This window comes from Papio anubis, chromosome 5, assembly GCF_008728515.1.
Source record: "Papio anubis isolate 15944 chromosome 5, Panubis1.0, whole genome shotgun sequence".
NCBI classification, from domain to species: domain Eukaryota; kingdom Metazoa; phylum Chordata; class Mammalia; order Primates; family Cercopithecidae; genus Papio; species Papio anubis.
The window spans coordinates 2,414,501-2,429,732 of NC_044980.1; the positions used below are offsets into that span (position 1 = coordinate 2,414,501).

At 49.6% G+C, this 15,232-nt stretch overlaps 1 long non-coding RNA gene across 2 annotated transcripts; it reads left to right on the top strand.

Annotated features, from left to right (window-relative positions):
* The first annotated feature begins 8,896 nt into the window (after positions 1–8,896).
* LOC103884897 lies at positions 8,897–11,446 on the top strand. 2 transcript variants are annotated; one of them, XR_002522403.2, is made up of 3 exons: positions 8,897–10,131; positions 10,364–10,447; positions 11,359–11,446. It is a non-coding gene; the product is annotated as an uncharacterized LOC103884897 (long non-coding RNA). The 2 variants fall into 2 exon arrangements; XR_002522404.2 differs by having other exon boundaries at positions 8,897–9,744; positions 9,944–10,447.
* The last annotated feature ends 3,786 nt before the right edge of the window (positions 11,447–15,232 follow it).

Below are 15,232 nucleotides of genomic sequence, written 5' to 3' on the forward strand. Positions count from 1 at the left end.
GGGTGGGCCCAGAAGATAAGACTTTGACTTATGTAGAGGGGTCTTCAATTCCAGGAGCCCAGGCATCCTGTGGCTTCAGGGTCTGCAGTATGAGCTCCTCACCCCACGGACAGCCTCCTCTACGTTGGAAGACACCCCCGAGCCTCCAGGATGCTTCATAAAGAAGAACAGGGCCTACGATGTATGAGCAGGGAGAGGCCCTCATCTCCATTCCTTAACCCCAGAAGCATCCATTAGGAGCGATCCCTGCTGTGCCCCTGAACCCCATATTCTAAAACACATGATCAAGGCTAAAACGACGACAATCACATGTAAAGACTGCTAACAAGACTTTTTTCCTTCTTCATCTAATTTTTCACTGATGGTTTAAATCTCTGTTCTTAACACAAAACCCTCCTTTGAGTGTTAGAGCATGTGTAAAAGGTGCAGCCTTAGTGAGGACAGACCATCCCATAGCATCTTTCCCTTTAAGAAATAAAGGAAAAAATACCTTGACCAAGGTCAGAGTCAGTTAAGCCCAATTTCCATCCTAATGAGCACGTTCTGGGATAAACTTGGTCCTTCAGAAATAGGATCGTTCTGCCGGACCAGGTGGCTCATGCCTGTAATCCCAGCACTCTAGGAGGCTGAGCTGAGTGGATCATCTGAGGTCAGGAGATGGAGACCAGCCTGACTAACATGGCAAAACCCCATCTCTACTAAAAGTGTAAAAATTAGCTGGATGTGGTGGTGGGTGCCTGTAATCCCAGCTACTCAGGAGGCTAAGGCAGGAGAATCACTTGAACCTGGGAGGTGGAGCTTGCAGTGAGCTGAGATCACGCCATTGCACTCCAGCCTGGGTGACAGAGCAAGACTGTCTAAAAAAAAAAAAAAAAAAAAAAAAAAAGAAAGAGAAAGAAAGAGAGAAAGAAAGAAAGAAAGAAAGAGAGAGAGAGAAAGAGGAAGGAAAGGAAAGAAAGAAAAAAAGAAAGAATAAAAAAGAAAGAAAGAAAAAGAAAGAAAGAAAGAAAGAAAAAGAAAGAAAGAAAGAAAGAAAGAAAGAAAGAAAGAAAGAAAGAAAGAAAGAAAGAAAGAAAGAAAGAAAGAAAGAAAGAAAAAGAAATAGGACCTTTCTGCCTATTTTGATGCTCTGGTGACTTCGAGTTATTCTAATAAAATCTTGAGTGCTCTTCACTCTGATAAATATTTTAAACACTGGAAGAAATTTTTTAAAAATAACAAAAATGTGATCTCATTTCCCTTCCAACCCTGGGAAAAAAGTGCTGGTTCCTTCCGGTGCTGTTTGCCAAGGGAAATCTACGCCTTAATTCAGGGCAGCTGTCATCTTCTGCAGTTTCTCCGGGAAGAAAACTTATTCCGCCTCTCTGGGACTGCACAGCAAGGGAAGAAGGCAGAGGAATATTCTCTGGTCTGATTCCTCAGTGACAGGCCATGTGGTCTGCTGTGATTCGCCAAATAGCATTTTCTTATCTTTGGATCTTCTGTAATGGCCAGGGTGAAAACTCTGGATTCCACAGATTTGTCTAATTCTTACCACAATTCAGGCAGTTGAGAAGATTTTTTTTCAGTTTTTATTTCGTTTGAGCTCTTTTAGAAAGTCTTCTGCCCCAGATTATTTTAATTTCTTGGTCTATGGGCAAAGTGTGAATATAGCACTTGATATATGAATTGTGGGAAGATCTTCAGTTATTCTGTTGGGAGAAGGAGCCCAGCCACCCAGGCCCACAGTCTCTGGCCCCGTTACCTTCATCTGGTGTGGGGCTGCCAGGGCCTGGGGTGGCTCTTGGATGGCCTTTGCTGCATCTGGTCGTCCTTTACTGAAAGCTGCCTTCACATGGGGCATGCAGTGTCCTGGCCTTGCTGTCTGCTTTCCTCCAGGTCCAATGGCAGATCAGAGGGTTGTTGGCACTGTGGAGCCATGCCCCCCACTCCCAGCCCTGCCACCTTCAGGGAGGGCTGGGGGCCTCTGACTATCGGCCCTGCCCTGACAGCAAGAGGCCGACACAGGTGGCGGGAAGGGGTGTGAGACGCACAGGCAGGCATGGCCCCCATAGGTCAGCTCCGGCCCTCACATCACCACCTATTGACTGTGTGCTTTCGGAGCCACACCAGCCCTCTGGGGCCTTCTCCATTATCTCCCGGCATGCCGAACAATGCCAAAGAGAGCAGGAAAAAGGGACAAGAGGAAGCTTCCAGTTTCTATAAAAATTGCTTTTTGTTAGCCCTGTCTTTTACGCTCACCTCTGTATCTTGCATTTCTCTGCATATCTGTGAGAACTCATTGAGAGGGAATAGAGTCTCTGGCCTACTCAGGTGTCTATAATGGGGAACTAATCTAGTCTAGGTTATTTGAAGCTCTGCTAAAATTCTTCAAATCTCCAAAGTTACTAGGGTTGCCTCCCGACTAATCTAAGTCCCAGAAGGTGAATTCTGACACCTTCTCGGGATTTAGGGTCCTGTCATAAAAGAGAGTCAACCCTGTGATCAATGGACTTTTGAATCTTATCCAATGACATCCATTTGATGCTTATTATTGACTTCACTGAGAAATACACCAAGCACTGGGGGGGGAATACGAATGAATTCTAAAACATGGCACATTGTACAGAATTCACAACTCAACTGTATGTTTATGATTTAGATAAGGAGATAAGACTTCAGCAAATAAATCAGTGTGATAAAAAACCAAAATGAGATTTAAACAAACAAACCCGAGTGAGTGGTGTACCCAGTGGTCCAGGAGTCACAGGTGGAGGAGTCAGGACTAATATCTCGAAGGAGTTGGAAATTAAGCCAGCAAGTAGGGGTGGCTGGATTTCACTAGTGTTGGGGCAGCCGTCCTCGGGCGCTGTGGGGAGTAGGAATAACCTCCGGGTGCGAGGACAGGCACGGAGCAGCCCTGGCTGCGTTTCCCTGGAGGAGAGTGTGGGTGCAGGGCTGGGGGTGGGCAGGGGACCTGTACACGCTGCACCAGAATCCCAGGTTTCTCCTGGAACCACTGCAGGCCGTTGGCTGGACAGCTGTGTGAAGGGGATGCTTTAGAAAGGTTCGTTTGGCGGCGGTGAGCCAGCAGAACGTCATCTCGACTCTCCTTGGAAAATCGCCATCCCCAGAGCTGCACTCTGAGCCTGCACGTGTTCCCCAGCATCTGCCGCCGGTTCTTCTCCTGGGTCAGAAGGACACAGAGCTCTCCCGCAGTGGCCGAGTGGAGATATTCATTTGTCTATTTCCAGCACTGCTATCTCAGTGGTATCTGCGCTCACAGAACAAGTGCCCATTGGCTGCCTTGTACCCACACGTGCAGATAAATCTCCCAGATTATCTCCCCACACACAGGTGCCACGTATTCACGAGGCACCAGACCACAGGCCCTTCTTAATTGCCCGCCATCAGGGTGCTCCCAGGGAGGCTCCCACAGCAAGGATAGCACCTGCCGCCTGCACATAGAGTCTTCGAATTCTACAGGGGACACTCCTGTCTTAGATCTTCTGGGAGCCTCAGAGTCACCGAGGGCTGGGGAGAGACCATCTGGACCCATAGCAGCTCTGGCTGATTCCCGATCGGGGGTTCCGGCAGAAAACGAGCCCGGCCTGCTTCAGTAGCATGGAGCTGGGGGTCCAGAGAGCTGCCCACTCGCAGGTCCCACTCCTCGGCTGTGAACACCACTCCAGTTCAAGCGAAGGAAACACACTGGCCAGAGAACAGCCATTAAAGCTTATTCTCTAAATACTGATGCTTGAAAGCACCACCCCAGGGATGAGAAAAGCACCTTCCAACAGGAGACTTTTGTTTTCAGTGTGGGCTTTGCGGGAGGCTTCGGGGTCCTGCAGATCGCAGAGGACAATGACCGGCCAGGAGCTTTGAGTTTGTGTTTAGGGCAATTATCGTGCAAGAGCAATGCTCTTCTCTGACACCGGTCACCTGGCACCTGCAGCACCATGCAGCTCACCACACCCTGCGGTTCCTGGGCATCTACAGGCTCCTCTGGTTCGAGAGGACCTGGGGGGCTCAGCTCTGCCATGTCTTTGGGAAGAGCCTTCTCCCCACAGGGCTGCAGCAGTGACACTCAGGCCCACAGAGCTTAGTCACTGGTACATGGGCAGGTCACTAAGTGGCCCCTGGGGGACACTGGCTGTTACAGGAGGTGTCCTGAGTGTCATAGTGAGATCTCTGGCATCCCATGCTTTTCAGGTTGCATGGAGGGCCTAGGCCCTGGCGTCTGACCTGGGGAAGGTGTCCTAGCTCCTGTGCCCTGCATAAGTGGTGTGTCCCTTGGCATGCTTGCTGAGAGTTAAAACGCAACACAGGTAGCTACTGCCCACTGCTCTGGGGCTTCCAGCAACACACCTAGAGACTTTGTCTCCTCTTTTCCAGCATTCCCCAACTGACGACATCATCTTGCAAAATGTTGCTTAACCATCCTATGACTTAACTTCACAATTTGTAAAACCCCAATCAGTACCCGCCATGGTTCCACCCCAGCACTCACTGCAGAGGAATCTGTTCCAATGTCTGGATCTGTTGTGGAAGTGCCTTGGCATCTTCACCTCCAGTGGTTATTGGTCACAGTCTATGGCACACATCTGCAGGTGCAGGAGGAGGGGGAGAAGAGGTTTGGTCTGTGGTGGTGACTGGCACTTCGCATGTCAGGCTTCGCACAGCCCAGTGATGCAGCCCACAGGCACTTCAGAGACGTGGAGGGTGAGGCAGGGGGAGCTTCGAGATGGGCCCCAAGATTTGCAGTTCCTGACGTGCAGGCCTAAGTACACCCTTCCCCTGGGGTGTGGTCAGACCTGTGGATTTGGCTTCCATGATGATTAGGTGACTTTGTAGGATGCATTCCTCAGCCAGGGCCGCCGTAACAACACAGCCGCACAGCCTGGGGCTTGAACGATGGGGATTTGTCGTCTCACGGTGCTGGAGCTGAAGCCAGAGAGGGGTCAGCGTGGCCATTCCCTCCTGAGGCCTCTCTCCTGGGCAGGTAGGCAGCGTCTTCTCTCTGTGTCCTCTGTGTCTGTGTCCTGACCTCCTCTTCTGAATCTGCTCCAGGCCTCTGTTCGAGCTCCTGGTAGTCGCTGGCAACTCTTGTTGTTCCTGGGCTGGTGGAAGCGTCACCCCAGTCTCTGCCTTCACTGTCACGGGGCGTTCTACCTGTTTGTACGGTGTCTCCAAACGTGTCCTTTGTATAAGGACAGCAGCCATAGTGGATCAGAACCCACCCCACATGGCCTGAGATAACTGTAATATCCTCTTTAAAGGATCTGTCTCCAAATCCACTCACATTCTGAGGTACTGAGGGTTAGGATTAGGTCAGCATATACATTTCGTGGGGAATATACAATTTAGCCCAGAACATATGACCAAGATGAAGACATTTTACATTTATTATTCAGGTCACAAATCAGTTGAGCTTTGAATCAATTAAAAGGAAAACTGCCTTTGGTGGGCCTGACCTAATCGGGTGAGAACCCTAGAAGAGGGTCTGGGCTCTTCTGAAAAGAGAACGACACTTCTTTGCTGGCCTTGAGTAAGCACACGGCCATGTTGTGAGTTGCGTATGGAAGAGGCGGCTTCTAGAGCTGAGGGCCTCAGTCTTGCAGGCACAGGAGGTTGAGTTCCACCAATCCCATCCACGCCTGGGGAGCCTCTTCCTAGCTGAGTTTCCTGGTGGAAGTGCAGTTCGGCAGCCACCTTGACTGCAGCCTAGACAAACCCTGAGCAGAAGACCCAGCTAAGCCCTGCCCAGACTGACTCACAGGAGCTGTCAGATCCTAAACCAATGCTGCATAGCTGGCGGTATTTACTTCTGCAGAAACAGAAAACTAACTTGGATAAGGAATGCTCTGGGTCCTCAGTCCAGGGGGAGTTTCTTCTCCTGTCTTTTATGATTGCAGAAATGATTGACATGTTCACATAATGCAAGCTTTCTGTGTTTGCTTGCATTTACTTGTCTAATTTCTAGAAAAAGGAAGGCCTTGATTCTAGGAGAGAAAAGCAGAAGAGAAAATGCAGTCCCTAAATGCCCTTGGGTAAACGAAGAATTCCTGGATGCATCAGTTTTTGGGGAGAAGCATTTGTCCTGAGCTTTTGGGGTGGTGGCTGTGGGCAGCTTTGCCTTTGCGGGCCAGGCTGAGGCCGCGGCCTCCCTGGAGCCTCCCCTTTCCCCTTTGTCTCTCAGCAGCACTCACTGTGTTTACTTTTTGCATCAGGGCCAGGGGGATGCGTGTGTGTTCTGGTGCTTCTCATCCCACGCTGGTTCACTGCTTGATGCTCTGAGGAGTGTGGTGGGTTCACAGGATTTTACGTAGAAAAAAAGTGATTTTCACCACTCAGATGTGGGCTTTCCTTAAGCTCTGTTTTCTCTCAACCTTACTTTCACACACTGTCTCAAATTTTCCTCCCATTTGTCAGTCTCTAAACATGATGGCCTGTGTCTGCTCTGCCCACTCCACAGGCTTGAACTATTGAAGCCTAGGAGAGGCTGTAACAGAGACTCGAGTTGTATGTTTAAGCAGTAAATGTGGTCATCCCTCCCAACCCACTGGTTCTGTGTATACCTAGGCTTCTATTAAACCACCTGTCTCTGAAGGCCTCCATCTGCCTCACCTCACATTATCTCCCAAATGGCCAGCAGCACCTCAGCCAAGGGTCTCCCTAGGAGGTACACGTGCAGGCACCACCTCCTCACCAAGTGCTGACCATGGCCACGGCCGTGTCACGCCTCGACCACCCAGGAAGAGCTGCAGTGGGCACTGCAGACACAAACAATTCCAATGGGACACCCCTTTCAGAGACACAACGACCTGTCCAGAGCCTACCCCCTCCCTCTCTGGGCTCTGACACTCCCAGCCATCATCTGCCTAGCCCCACTCAGCTCTAGATTAGGTAGCATACGAATCGGGGCAGCCCCACTCAGCCCACTGAGATGGCTCGCACTAGCCAGCACTAAGCCTGCCCTTCCCACGCCCCCCCCCCCCCCACCCCGCTCCTGCTCCCTCCTGGCCCACCCTGGTGCTTCCCCTGTGGCCTCTCACGGTGTGCTGTGCCCCATTGCCAGGGATCTGTGAGTGTAAAGTCTTCCTTTCTACAGTCATTGCCATGTCTGCACGTCTTACCGCAGGATTAAAACAAGTCCGGTTACCCTTTCCTAAAACAGAAGGAATTCTCAATTAGAAATAGGGGAACCTTCCAGGCTGGGAGTGGTGGCTCACACCTGTAATCCCAGCACATTGAAAGGGCAAGGCTGGCAGACCACTTGAGGTCAGGAGTTTGAGACCAGCCTGGCCAACATGGGGAAACTTCATCTCTACCAAAAGTACAAAAATGAGGCTGGTGTTGTGCTGTGTGCCTGTAATCCCAGCTGCTCGGGAGGCTGAGGCAGGGGAATTGCTTGTCACTTGAACCTGGCAAGTGGAGGTTACAATGAGCCAAGATTGCACCACTGCACTCCAGCCTGGAGCCTGGGTGACAAGGACTCTGTCTCAAAAAATGCAAAAACAAAACCAAAAAAGAAATAGGAGAACCTTCTTAAATTGTTTTTGTTTTGTTGTTGTTTTTGACGGAATCTCGCTCTGTCGCCAGACTGGAGTGCAGTGCCGCGATCTTGGCTCACCGCAGCCTCGGCCTCCAGGGTTCAAGCGATTCTCCTGCCTGAGCCTCCTGAGTAGCTGGGATCACAGGCACGCACCACCACACCCAGCTAAGTTTTGTATTTTTGGTACAGACGGGGTTTCACAATGTTGGTCAGGATGGCCTTGATCTCTCGACCTCATGATCTGCCCGCCTCAGGCTCCGAAAGTGCTGGGATGACAGGCATGAGCCACTGCACTGCACCTGAATCTTCTTAAATGCATCACAGGCCTTGGGCCAAAAACCGACCCTCCTTCTCACCCGATGTCGAACCTCCAGGGTCACAGCTTCCTCTCTGATAAACGGGAGGACAGACCATTCCTGTCTTCAGATGGATGCGCCTGGCATCGGCTGGACACTCTTGAAATGCAAGTTGCCCTCCTCCCAGACCCAACGAGGCTTTCTTGTGACTGAACAGAAGAGGGTGGCACCAGCAGCCTGGTGGCTAGCAGTCCTTGTGGCCGCTCCGAAGCCACCCAGTGCAGTGACCTCCCACACCTGCAAGGCTCCCTTCAGCTGGGCGTGACTTTTACATCCCAGGAACTACAGTAGGTGATTCGTCTTTCATTTGCGTAGAAAGCATCTCTTGAGACATCTCTTATTTTTCTGACGTACGTTGACTTATCTTTACATAAAATGACAATTTTTACGTAGGCACAATCAATCAAGAGGGTTGTCTCGATCCACAGTGTCGAAATGGGGCTCATGCTGGGAGAGGCAGGACCTCCAGATCTCTCTGGCCCTGGCCCTTGCCGAGTAGCTGAGCCTAAAAAAGATCTGGCCTGTCTCTTGCTCAGAACCAGTGGCCTCCTTGTACACAGAACAAGTGGGTTGGGATGGATGACCACATTTACTCCTAAACATACAACTCAATTATTTGTTATGGCCTTTCCTAAGCTTCAATGGCTCAAGCCTGTAGAGTGGGCAGGACAGACACGGGCCATCATGTTTAGAGTGAACAGAACAGAGTGATTTTCTAAATATCATGAAGTCATCATACCAGGCATCCTTAGCTCTTATTTGGTGTCTGATTCACTTAAAGACTGACATCAGGTTGAAAGGCCCCTTTGAAAGAAAATCATTGGGAAATTCTGCCAAAGTGAGCTCGATGTTCTTTTTGGGGGTTTCAGCTACGGTGGCTGCAATCTCTCTGTCCTTAGGCTTTTTAATGCAGTATACCTGCTCCCAAAGACGCCCACCCTGCTGGACCAGCTGACTGCAAACAGGTCCAATCTTTGTCAATGGGGTAGCAAGCCGATTACCAAAGCTGAAAAAAATGTTATCCTATTAAGAACAGGCTGGTGCCTTATTTGCCTGGAACGTAGAGTTAAAAAAATAAGAGACACTCATTAAAAGGACAAAATGTGGAATTGTCTACTCCACACACTCAGCAATGCAAAGTATGCCAAAGCATGAGTGTCTGCCTGGCTCTTTGAAATCTGAGCTGGAGTCTTTATTAAATCGCCTGCGGATGGTTCCCTGGCATCGCCATACACGTGTGAGAACACCTCCAGCGCCTGTGCTCACCAGACAGGAATGCTAGGATCACTCGGGGCGACTGTGCACCTCCTAATCCCCTCAGAATAAAACAAGGGGATAACTAATCATAACTGGTAGCAATTTGGTGGGTACAGTTCTTCATTTATCATCTTTATGTACATATCAATAACAGTCAACGCCCTTTGGCAAACTTTCTGAGGATAAGTTGCCATCAACAACAATAAATCATGTGTGAGCATATGTAGCAATTATCACTGGAAATAAAGGAGTTCAGTCCTAATGAGGGGGAGAACCTGAAACAGATCTTAATTCACAGATCTTAACACACCCGGCCGGGTCGCCGGAGGCCTCTGTGGCTGGGGTGACTCAGCCGCTGCGAATGTGGTGGGTGGTTCAACAACCAGGCGGTGTGAGCCCTGCGCGCCTGCGTGGAGACAATGGGCCCCCGCGAGCGCGTGTGCCGCCAGCTGCTGGGGAACAATGGGGCCCTTTATGTCGCTCGTGCACCTCAGCACGGATTTAGTAATGTTTTGATTTATCAAGGACAAGCGTCAGCAGGCAGGAGAGAGGCTGTTTATACCTAAGAGCTGCTTTTCACTGAGGTTTGTTGTGAAGGTAACGTGGGCTTGCAGCAGACTGTCCCGAGGAGAACCCCTGGGCGCACCTGCATGGAGCCTTTGGCCTTCGCAGCCGGGGTCTGGTGCCTTTATGGCAGCAATGGAGGGTCTTCTAACAGGGGATGATGACACAATCCCCCACTCAGCACTGGGCTGGACAATGAGATCGTGTGTTCTCACTGCCTTTCCCCTCTCAGAGAGGGTTTCCACGCAGAGCCCTTCCTCGGAGTCTGATTTCCAGGCGACTTCCTGTGCCAGGAGTCAGTTGGAAAGAGTGAGGTCACCTTGAGCGAAAGCAACGCTGGGAATATTTGCTGGACATGAAAAGAACTCGGTTATCTCCCTTACCAACCTCTACTGTCGGGAAGAATGTCAAGAGTTTCAGGTTCTCATTGCTCAGCTGCCCCTACACCTTCGCTTTCTCTCCTGCCCCTTTCTCCCCTGATATGTTTTGACTCCATACACACAGAGCTTAAAAACTACTTATTAAAAGTTGCTAGGAAATAACAATTTGCCATCTCTCATGGCACACCTCTCCAGCAGTGGGGGACTCGGTCTTAAGAAAGTTCTCCTTGTCTCTGACTCCCATGACCACCCTTTCTCCATCTCACTTTCAGCTTCGAGAGATCAGAGCTAAAGAGGGCTGTACAGGTACAAATGGCCAGGCCCATCCTGTGACACAGTGACGGTATTCCACCTGGGTGAGAACAATTATTTCCCCCCTAAGCAGATCTGCCAACCCTAAGATATCTTTTTATTTTCCTTAAAAAGCTCTAAATAGGCCGGGTGCGGTGGCTCACACCTATAATCCCAGTACTTTGGGAGGCCAAGGAGTGTGGATCATGAGGTCAGGAGATTGAGACTATCCTGGCTAACACGGTGAAACCCTATCTCTACTACTAATACAAAAAAAAAAAAAAAAAATAGCCAGGTTTGGTGGCAGGCGCCTGCAGTCCCAGCTAGGCAGGTGAATGGCATGAACCTGGGAGGCAGAACTTGCAGTGAGCCAAGATCGTGCCACTGCACTCCAGCCTGGGTGACAGAGCAAGACTCTGTCAAAAAAAAAAAAAAAACCTCTAAATAATTAAGTTGGTTGGAGGACACATCAGACCCAGCTCAGCCCCTGACCTTCCTGTTCTTTCTGTGTGAACCCAGGTGGGTGCTGGAAGTCTATGATCTGCATGTCCCTTCTCTGTAAGAACGAGGTGGTTCATACCCCAGGTAGTTTCCTGGATGGGTAGAAAAGCGTGAGGCCATAGCTTGAAGTCTCACTTACTGCCAGTACCAGCCTCCAGACTTAGAGGCATCAGCCTCTGAGCATCTCCTCAAAAGTTCACTGCTCCCTGAGGATCTCCCCCAGCACATTCCCATAGTTCCCACATTGAGTCAATCCCTGAGAACCATCCAGCCACGTGCCCACCACATGTTGACAGTCAAGCTCTGTCAAGCTATGCTCCATCGCTAGGTTTCATAACCATTTTTATCCCCAGTCCTCTTGATCACCCTTTCCTGGAACATTGATGGGAAGAAGTGAGCTGCTTTTATTCATGTCTCCAAATGGGCTGGATTACAACAGCCAGTTGACTGTGGACCCCATGTCTTCTAACGACAGTGACAGCTTCAGAGGGCAGAGTGCAACGTGAACATAGAGAAGCGAACCTGGTGAAGCTCCTGCAGTTAAACTGCTTATACAGCTGTCTTCTGGGCACCCAAGGTTTGGGCTGCCATCTTGAACAGGAGCTACCAGCATGCTGATGACTGGGTGTGGGATGACCAAGAAGATGGCATGCATGAGACGTCGTGGGCTTGGCAACTCACAAATCTAGTGGGTGGTCCTGGGGGCTGGCATCCAACCTCAGTCCCTTCACAGTGTGTTCCTGCTCAGCCAGAGCCTGCGCCTGTGACCTAGGGCACTGCTTTTCCCAGCTGGAGCAGCTCTAGGGAAAGGCAGCCAGTTAGAGAAAGAACAGCTGCCATGGGTGGGTTCTATTCCTGCCACACATGGCCTGTACCCGTTATCAGGAGAGTATCAATGGCACCACCTTCTCCTAGAGAGAAGTTGGCGTGCACTTGGTGTGGCATGTTTGCCACTTATTTCTCCAAGAGATGACAAGATCCAGGAGGACAGGGAGGGTTTTATCCATCTTAGGACCCCTGCCACTGCCAGCAGCCACTCCCTGAGTAAGGGCTGTAGAAATACACAATGAACTTGCATGTGTGTTAGATTGAAAAAAGTAGTGTCTTTTATTGTTCAAAATTAATAAAATTTTATATCTTTCACTGACTTCCCTGTGCTTGCTTGCACACTTAAATATTGGGCATTGATCCTACATCAACCCTTATACGTATTTTCCCCCATTAATTAGAAATGGAGAGGAGCCGTGTCAGTTAATGTTTCTGCAGATGACTTCACAGCAAAGGCTGCATGCTTACACCTTATCATCACCCCAGGATGCCGTGTATCCACGGAGAATCTCCAGAGCACTTTCACCTGCATCATTGCTTTGGCCTTTCTACACGTGCTGTGAACTACACTAAGAGTCACCACGATTTCCATCCTACAGATGGGAGACTGGAGGTCCCAGGACTACCCACCGTGACCTGCTCAGCAGAGCCCGGGTCAAGAGTCAGGCCTTCACGTGGTACTTCCAAAGGAGAAACCACAAAAGTTGAGAATAGTTTAAAATGCTGATGGTGGTTATTTCTGAATATGAGGTTCTGGACTTTTTCCTTCTTTTGCTCATCATCTATGTTTTCCACTTTAGCCATAAGGAGCATTTGTTTGTCTTGCCTTGCTCCACAGGGCATTCGGTTTGACAGGGCTGCTTCCATAGCGGAAGCCGTCTCTGAAACATGCGTGATCACCTAGGAAGAAGCAACGTTGTGCCCTAAGTGCCCATGGGGCAGGGCATCGAGGGGATCACGTGGACACCCATGATGAGACCATTGCAAATGCAGGCATGGGATGAGTCTCCAGATGCCCAATGCCGGCTAGTCATGGCGTATACAGCTTACCTATAACCTATACACAACCTACATGTGGCCTACATATAGCCTGCATGTAGTCTACACACTGGCCGCATACAGCCTATATATGTTCCACATAAAGCCTACACACAACTCACATGTAGTCCACATGATGGCTGCCTGCAGCCTACATACAACCCACATGCAGCACACAATATCTCCATCCAGGGCTCCCTGCTGCACTGCCCCTCTCCTTGCCTCCCTCGTCCTCCTTGCAGCCCTCCCTGGCTCTCCTTGGGCCACAGGAATGCCACTCACTCCCTTGTCATTTGCTTCACCAGGACCTCCTCAAGGTCTTCAAGTGAGATCCTGTCCTCCAGGGGTTGGACAAAGTCCCATCCTCCTGGAACTTCTGTCTTGGGCAGAAGCAGAGCCTCCCCAGGTGTGCACATGAGCAGGGGCACTGGGACTGGGCGGTGCTGTGGGCACAGCGAGAATTTGAGGTGGAGCGGTCTCTCCGAGGAGACATCTAAATTGAGATCTGAAGAATTAGAAGTCAGCCATTCAGGGATCTGGAGAGAGCATTTCAGAGACAGAGGAGCCTGGAGGAAATCTTGATTTGGGGAAGGTCAGTCCTTGGAGCTGGAGTCAAACTTGGAGGACCACAGAGTAGATGTGGCTTCAGGGGACACGGCGAGTGCTCAGACATCATCCAGCACCTGACAGCAAGCAGACGAGGCATTTTTTGTTTAATTAATAGACTATTTTTAAGAGAAGTTTCAGGTTTACAGAATAATTGAGTGTAAAATACAGAAAGTGTCCATACATACCCTTACCACCACGTAAAAAACACACATGCGCGCACACAGAGTTTTCTCTACTGTATTAAAATTTATTCTAATTACTGTAGAATTATTGTATTAGAATTTTCCAGAGAAACAGAACCAGATGACTGATAGGTCAATAGGCCAATCAATAGACATTGTGAAAATGGGGCCACCCCATGATGGAGGCCACGAAGCCTCAGGAATGCAGGCTGCAAGCTCAGGGTCAGCCTTCGTATTGCACGTCCTGTGGATTCTGACAAATCTCAAGCAACACAGATCCACCATTACAGGATCACATGGTGTTTCCACAGCCCTAAAATCCTCTGTGCTCTGCCCACTCGCCCCTCCGTTCACACAGTCCCAGGCCACCAGGGATCATTTTCTCTTTTACCTTTTCCAGAATGTCATGTAGTTGGTATCATACAGTGTGTAGCCTATTCAGACTGTCTTCTTTCACTTAGTAATATGCATTTAAAGTTTCTTTATGTCTTTTCATGGTTTGATAGCTCATTTCTTTCTATTATTGAATCATATTCCATTGTCTGGATATACTGCAGTTTAGTTATTCACTCAGTTATTGAAGGGCATCTTGTCCTTCCATAGTTTTGGCAGTTATGGATAAAGCTGCTATAAACATTCATGTGCAGGGTTTTGTGTTATCCTGAGTTTTCAATCCAGTTGGGTAATTCCAAGGAGTGCAATGGCTGGATCATATGGTGTGAGTACAGTTAGTTTTGTAGGACCCCGCCAGACTACTTTCCAAAGTAGCTGTGCTATTTTGCATTTTCACTAGCAATGAACGCAAGTTCCCGTTGTTCTACATTCTTACCAGCATCTGGTGCTGTCAATGTTTTGGATTTTGGCTATTCTAATAGGTGTGCAGTGGCCTATGAGGCATTTTAATCAGAAGGGTCACAGGAACTGACTGACATTTTCAAAGATGATTCTGGCTGCTCTGGGGTGGACTGATGGAGATCAACAAGGATGCAGGAACGGCAGCCAGGTTGGGGGCAGCGGGCATGGGTGAAGGCAGAGCATGGAGAAGAAGAGATACCATGTGTCACACATGTTAGGGAAGACCTGACAGGACTGGCCCAGGGGTTGGGCTGGGAAAAGATGGAAAGGGAGTTCCTAGTGTCGTTGTCTGAGCCGCCAGCTGGGTGGTCATGCTCTCCCAGACTCAAGACACAAGTGGCCTGTTTTGCACACCCTAAGCTCTGGGTTTTCATCAGGAACCCAGTAGAGGTGTCACAGAAGGTTAGGGCTTTGAAGTCTCAAGCTCTGGGGACAGAGGGGAACTGGGACATGCATCGGGGCTCACCCTAGAACACCCCATGTCCTCCTGTCCCCCAGTTCTTTCCTCTGGCTCCTGCCACTCCTCAGATCTTAGTTCAAATACCATGTCATCAAGAAGACGCCCCACTTTCCCCATGAGGGTGGAGCCTGTCGTTTCCTGTATGCACAGGACCCAGAATTTCCTGGACTCTAATACCCACTACTCCTTCAGACTTCAGGGTCTTCCAGGGCACTGCTGTCTGCATCATTCTCTCTGCTTCTGCAGCCGATTACATTATAGGCTCCAGGTAAATATTCATTCAATAAGCAGAACTTATACAAATATCATATAAAATGGCTCCAAGTACTTGGAGGATGCAGTGAATTATAAAAAAACAAAGCAAGAAATCCAGTAGT